Source organism: Lolium rigidum, chromosome 2, assembly GCF_022539505.1.
Source record: "Lolium rigidum isolate FL_2022 chromosome 2, APGP_CSIRO_Lrig_0.1, whole genome shotgun sequence".
NCBI classification, from domain to species: Eukaryota; Viridiplantae; Streptophyta; class Magnoliopsida; order Poales; family Poaceae; genus Lolium; species Lolium rigidum.
In genome coordinates this window covers 140908661-140915605 of record NC_061509.1, presented here as the reverse complement: position 1 = coordinate 140915605, position 6945 = coordinate 140908661, and positions in this window count along the sequence as shown.

The following is a 6945-nucleotide window of genomic DNA, read 5'->3' as shown; positions in this document are numbered from 1 at the left end:
GGAACGCAATGCACAGGACTAACCCATCTACTATCAGCAATAGGATATATAATACCAGCTTCAAGAAGTTTTAATACTGTTGCGGTCAAAACCCACCGGCGGGCAGCGACGGGCAACACAGTAGAGCCGGGAACAACCTAGGGCTGCGGCTGGCCCAGGTCCCTCCGAGCGACGGCCCGCAAAGCCTCTGGTACACACGTCCGATGCTGATGCAAGGGCGTGCCACCTGACCTATACCTGGTCGGGAAGGTGATGGAGATGCCTCGCTTAGTTTCCTGCATGGCATACACGTAAACATTAAATACGAGCCTCGATCGGCTCTCGAGGTTATCCCGTGAATCGGCTCAAGGAGCCGATCCACCCATGATTCGTACGAGGTGCACGAATATATGGTGGTCCTGCTTGATCAAGATAAAGCTAATGCGATCTACGACGATTTAGGGTTTTCACCGCATAATCGGATCATCCTACTCACGATTGGGCCTCGCGGCCACGCACGGTGATCGTAAGCCGATCCTAGACAAGGCCTAAAAACCAACACGAGGTTGATCCCCGGAACATCCTGTCTAGGACTAGCGAACGCCACCCGACGTGCCGCTGGATCCTCCAACCCTTTGTAAGGCCTAACTATTGCAGATATTAAACTAATCCTTGATGAACAAGGAGCAACCGTAACGGATCGGATCTACTAAATAATGATCAAGCGGGGTGCCGCCCCTACACCTAAGATAGGTGTAAGGGCGGCTAGATATGCAAGGGTTGCACTACGATAGCATGTTATACGAAGAACTATGCTAACCCTAACACATCTATGATAACTGCGTTGCTCGCCATCAAAAAGGCTTCAGTACGAGCAACGCATGAACAACATAAAGCTTCTGCTGCCTAGATCGCAAGATCGCAAGATGCGATCTAGGCAGCATGATGCTTACCGGTAGAAACCCTCGAGACGAAGGAGTTGGCGATGCGCCGAGATTGATTTGTGGTTGAACGTTGGTTGTTGTTTATTTCATAAACCCTAGATACATATTTATAGTCCAGGGGACTTTCTAACGTGGGAATAATCCCAACCGTGCACGAGGCCAACTCTAACTAAAATGACACGTAATCTACTATGTTACAGATACACGGGCCAACTAGCCCATATTTTGCATATCAAGGCCGATTCACATATTTCTTCTATGTATATTCTTCAAATCCATCTTGATCGCGGCCCACCTCTGACTCGTTCAAATTCTGGTGATAACACATGCCCCCCTGGTTTTGGAATTGGTAATTCCAAAATCACTCTGCTTTTCCTTCGTTGGGTCATGTCGTGGCGGAACCGTTGCGAGTATCCGTCATCATGATGCCTTGCCTTCTCAACTTCTCCGCGTGACCCGGCAGTTTTTTTCTTTTAGGCACCACTTCCTCGGAAACTGCTCGTGGCATTGAATTTCCACTATATCCCCTTTTATTTAACCGCTCCGCACAGTTTATTTCCGCATCTTCTTCGCATTAGCACTCCAAAAGCCCTCCTGCGCCACCATGTCTTCTTCCTCCTCTGCTTCATCGGATCTTTCCACCCAGTCCTCTTCCTCTCGCGAGCCGACGCCGGAGCCGAACCCGGCGGAGGTCCACGCAGCCAACACCCGCCGCGCCATTGAGGCCGGGGAGGAGTCTAGCCATGACTTCTCCATCTGGTCGGAGGACAACAAGTCCCTGACCGACAGGGAAAGCGACCTCCGCTTCCTCGCCGACGGGGAAACGGAGGAGGAGAGCGACGACGATCGCTTCTCCTGTGACTTCACCTCTCCCGAGGAGGAGGAGGAAGAAGAAGAGGAGGAGGAGGAGGACGACACCTCCTCCGACGAGCCGCCGGCCAAGCGGTTCTACCCCTGGCCGGGGAACCTCAGTGATTTCGACAGCGACGATGATGACGCTGACGAAGAGGACGAGGACAATGAGGGCCCAGTCGGCGGCCATTGGAGCGACGACGAGCCCGCCGGGAGCAGTGCCGACAGCGGCGACGACGGCGACAACGAGGGCAGCGACGGCCCGTAGATAGGACCTCTAGTATAGGACCAGTAGCAGTAGATGGGGCAATGTATCCCCTAGTACTTCCTTTTGAGAGCAATCGGCTCTTTATGTAAGAAATCTATCAATGAAGAACTTTTCCCAATTTGATTTTGCCGATTTCCTTTGAGCTTAATTTAGCCGATTTCCTCTCATACTGATCTTGCCGATTTGTCCCCTTTGCCAATGCGTAATGAGCCGATAGCAACGCACCGGTCCTTTAAAATTCACCCTTCCATTCTTCAACTGATGATTTTGAAATCTGGTGGATAATGTAGAATCTTCAGGGAAGCCTTTGAATTCTTCCAACCAAACCTAATGGTCTTCTTTAAACACTCATCATTTTGTGAAGAAGGTTGCGACGAAAGATCAGCCGATGGTACCCCAATCGGCTCCTGAACAGAGCATCCACCAGGCCTGCTGCCCCCCGAGCCTTTCTCGGGGCGAGAATGTCAGAGAGGATGCACCAAAGCTGATCACCTTTCTTCCTTAGAGAGCCGATATAACCCTTCTGTCAACACTGCTGAACTAGTACCAAGGGTTGAAAATCCTCGACAAGAAGGTTCAGGAACCCGGATCGGCTCAAAGCAGCTGAAGAAGTTCTCATTGTTTTACTCCCGCGAAGAAGCAGAGGGCCCCACAGCTGAACTGGATTTGGTGGAGATCCGGTAAACCTCGTATAATTGCACTAGAGTCGATGGCTGCGCATCGGCTTCGTTTCTTAGTTCTAAAGTCGATGCCCTTGCATCGGCTGTATGTCATGTAAATTTTTTTTTTTACTGGCTGATTTTTTCCTATCGGCCCCAATATTTCACTGCACACATGTTCTCCTGCACATGTTCACATGTTCATCGTGTTTAGGTGCCCCCCGAGCCGAATCTGTCAGGGAATGGGAGATATCGGCTCTGTAATTCGTACGTCGGCTCCGGTAGGATCAATGACGAACACAAGCAGAACATGTGGTGAGGATAATTTTGGCCGATTGCTGGGATCGGCCTCCATATTGATTGAAGCGCTGACTAAAGGTTCTGTAACGTTCCTTCATAGATCATTGGGGGGCCGATCCCCAGGGATCGGCCTCGCCACGTTTGCTCATTGTTTTGCTCCTGCTACATGGTTAGGCCAGTGGATAAAACCAGCCCAACCTCTGATTTTATCCTGTTGATGCGCTTGCTGTCGTCCATCTTGAGTGCATCGTGCAATCGTGGAGCACTAAGCTCCGTCGGAAGGACGAGCACCATGTTTGTGCCAGCCGATGTTTCATCATCGGCTTTCCTTTGCTTGGGGCGCCACTCCATTTTCCGTGGTCGACCCTCTTCGTCCAGGGTTCGCTGAATTTTCGCGGCCAGATCAGGTCGCGCCTTCCTTAGCGTATGCAAGTATAACCTTTCGGCTTCCTCCAGGCCGCGCAACCGCTAAACCCTGCGCTTTTGTGAACGGCTGAGTCCATCAGGGCACCACCTTGGCCGGTGGTACCTGTCTTCTTCTTCTTCTTGTCCCTCGTCTTCTGAATCCTCGAGATCTTCCCACCGAGGGGACTCAGCGCGTTTGCTTTGTGGCGGGAGAGGCCCTAAGCGCTTGAACACGGACACGTTGGCTACCTCCTTCCTCTTCTGGTTGCATTCTGGGCAATTGCCGATTGTGGGCAATCGGCTCATTCCTGAATCCCGGCAGTTGTCCGAAGAAGGGGCAGTCCCGGTGCCTATCGTTGTCGTCTTGCTCCCTTGATTTTCCTTTGGCACGGCGCTCGTGCTCCTCCTCATCGCGATCGTGCCGACGATGTCTTCTGGCTTCTCTAGCCAGACGATCTCTTTCATCATCATCGCTGGATTGTCGGCGTTGGCCATACTGACTCACATACTTGTTGAGGAGGTGATCAGAGAGGGGTCGCTGATATCTTATGTTCTTCACTTCCCCCTCTGTGACATAGCGCTTGCCATCATGACGGAGCCGATCGCGTGGAGCGGCCTCCTCTGTGTCCTTGCTACGAGAGCAGCTGCCCTCGTCTCCATCTTTGCCAGAGTGGTGCCCAGGTCCTACCATGTTGATGCTGAACGAGGATCCTGGCTGGCAACCTTCAGGGTAAGTGCATTCCACCATGTTAACGGCGGGGAAGGGTTGGGTGTCGACCTTCATGGCGTACTGGTTGAAAATCAGACGTCCTTTTTCTATCGCCATTTGGATCTGCTGACGCCACACCCTGCAGTCGTTGGTGGCATGGGAGAGCGAGTTATGCCATTTGCAGTATGGCTTTCCGTTCAGCTCTTGTACCGTGGGGAATTTGAGACCTTCGGGAATCGTCAACTGCTTCTCCTTGAGCAGGAGGTCGAAGATTTGCTCAGTTTTGGTCACGTCAAAATCAAACCCCCTGGGCGGGCCTGGTGGCTTTACCCATTTGCAGGACACGGGGTTTGCCCCCCGAGTCCATTCAGCCACCTGCTACCTCTTGATCTCCCGCGAAACTTCGTCTTCCTCTCGCCTCGACCGGGACTACCGCACGCTTGAATTTATCCTGGTACGAGTCCGGGTGGCGCTGTTCATATGCCGACAGTTTCTGAACCATGTGCGCCAGTGAGGGATAGTCTGCTTGGGAGGCCATATCCTTGAGCGGTGTTGCGAGGCCCGCTACTGCCAACTCGACTGCTTCCTTTTCAGTCACACGAACCGAATAACATCGGTTCCTAAGATTCCTGAAGTGCTGGATGTATTCTGTCACAGTTTCTCCACGCTTCTGACGTATTTGCGCTAGATCGGCAATGCCAGACTCGGAAGCCTCTGAGTGGTACTGCATATGGAACTGTTCTTCCAACTGCTTCCAAGTCCGGATCGAGTCTGGTGGCAACGAGGTGTACCACCCGAAAGCCGATCCCGTGAGGGATCGTGAAAAGAACCTCACGCGTAGTGAATCCGACACTGAGGCCATTCCTAGCTGTGCCAAATATCGGCCCACATGCTCGATGGAGCTGGAACCATCCGATCCATCGAATTTGGAGAAATCAGGGAGCCGATATTTAGGTGGTAGCGGGATCAACTCGTAGTCGTCAGGGTACGACTTGGAATAGCCGATTGCCCTCCTTTTCGGCACCATGCCGAACTGGTCTCTCAGTATGGTGCTGATCTGATCCGTCGTGCTGGCTGCAGGAGTTGAACTCTGAAGATTCGCCGGGGTGGCGTACTTAGCCAGCCATGTTTGCTTTTCCAGCTCTGAGCCAACTGCAGGAGCTGAGCTCTGGAGGTTCGTCGGGGTGGCGTACTTAGTTAGCCACATCTGCTTCTCAAGATCTGTCGCTGACGTCCCTCCTGTTTTCCCAGAAGTCCCTGATGTTGTGGCCTGGTTTGTGAGCGCCCAGTTACCGCAATCTGGCACATACGTGCACATGTACCCGTGAGGGATCTCCTTAGGCGCCTCATGCAAGAACTGGCAGTCACTAGGGTCACCACCAATCTTGTAGACGATGAATGCCGGTGAATTCGGCACTTCGGTGCTGCCAACGCAAATGGCAGCGGTGGACGGGACTGGAGTGGCAACTCTCCTTGATGCGTCCCGAGAGCTGGTCCTGACGGCGAGTACTGGTGCCTCATGATCTCCTGGATCACCCGAAGAACGACACGCTCCAACGTGTTTACCAGGTTCTCAGAGTGGTGGTGTAGCGAGTGAGCCACCAAGTAGTTAATCTCCTGGCGCAGGGACCTGGTACGTTCTTCTGACGGGACGGATAGGTCCACTCCATCGAGCGCGCCTTCCGGTGAGAACCCCTTCCACCGGATGCCATGTGAACGGGTTCTGTGAAAAGAGCCGATGAGGTCGGCTTCGAGGATGGCTTTGACCTCGTCATACTTCTTCTTGAGCTCGTCGGTCAGATCCTCGTACGTGACTGGAGTGCCGTCCGCCATCTCGGATGTAGATGGCGATGTGGTTGATGACGAAGCTTGTCCCACCGGCGTGCCGAGAATGTGTTGCGGTCAAAACCCACCGGCGGGCAGCGACGGGCAGCACGATAGAGCCGGGAACAACCTAGGGCTGCGGCTGGCCCGGAGTCCCTCCGAGCGACGGCCCGCAAAGCCTCCGGTACACACGTCCGATGCTGATGCAAGGGCGTGCCACCTGACCTATACCTGGTCGGGAAGGTGATGGAGATGCCTCGCTTAGTTTCCTGCATGGCATACACGTAAACATTAAATACGAGCCTCGATCGGCTCTCGAGGTTATCCTGTGAATCGGCTCAAGGAGCCGATCCACCCATGATTCGTACGAGGTGCACGAATATATGGTGGTCCTGCTTGATCAAGATAAAGCTAATGCGATCTACGACGATTTAGGGTTTTCACCGCATAATCGGATCATCCTACTCACGATTGGGCCTCGCGGCCACGCACGGTGATCGTAAGCCGATCCTAGACAAGGCCTAAAAACCAACACGAGGTTGATCCCCGGAACATCCTATCTAGGACTAGCGAACGCCACCCTATGTGCCGCTGGATCCTCCAACCCTTTGTAAGGCCTAACTATTGCAGATATTAAACTAATCCTTGATGAACAAGGAGCAACCGTAACGGATCGGATCTACTAAATAATGATCAAGCGGGGTGCCGCCCCTACACCTAAGATAGGTGTAAGGGCGGCTAGATATGCAAGGGTTGCACTACGATAGCATGTTATACGAAGAACTATGCTAACCCTAACACATCTATGATAACTACGTTGCTCGCCATCAAAAAGGCTTCAGTACGAGCAACGCATGAACAACATAAAGCTTCTGCTGCCTAGATCGCAAGATGCGATCTAGGCAGCATGATGCTTACCGGTAGAAACCCTCGAGACGAAGGAGTTGGCGATGCGCCGAGATTGATTTGTGGTTGAACGTTGGTTGTTGTTTATTTCATAAACCC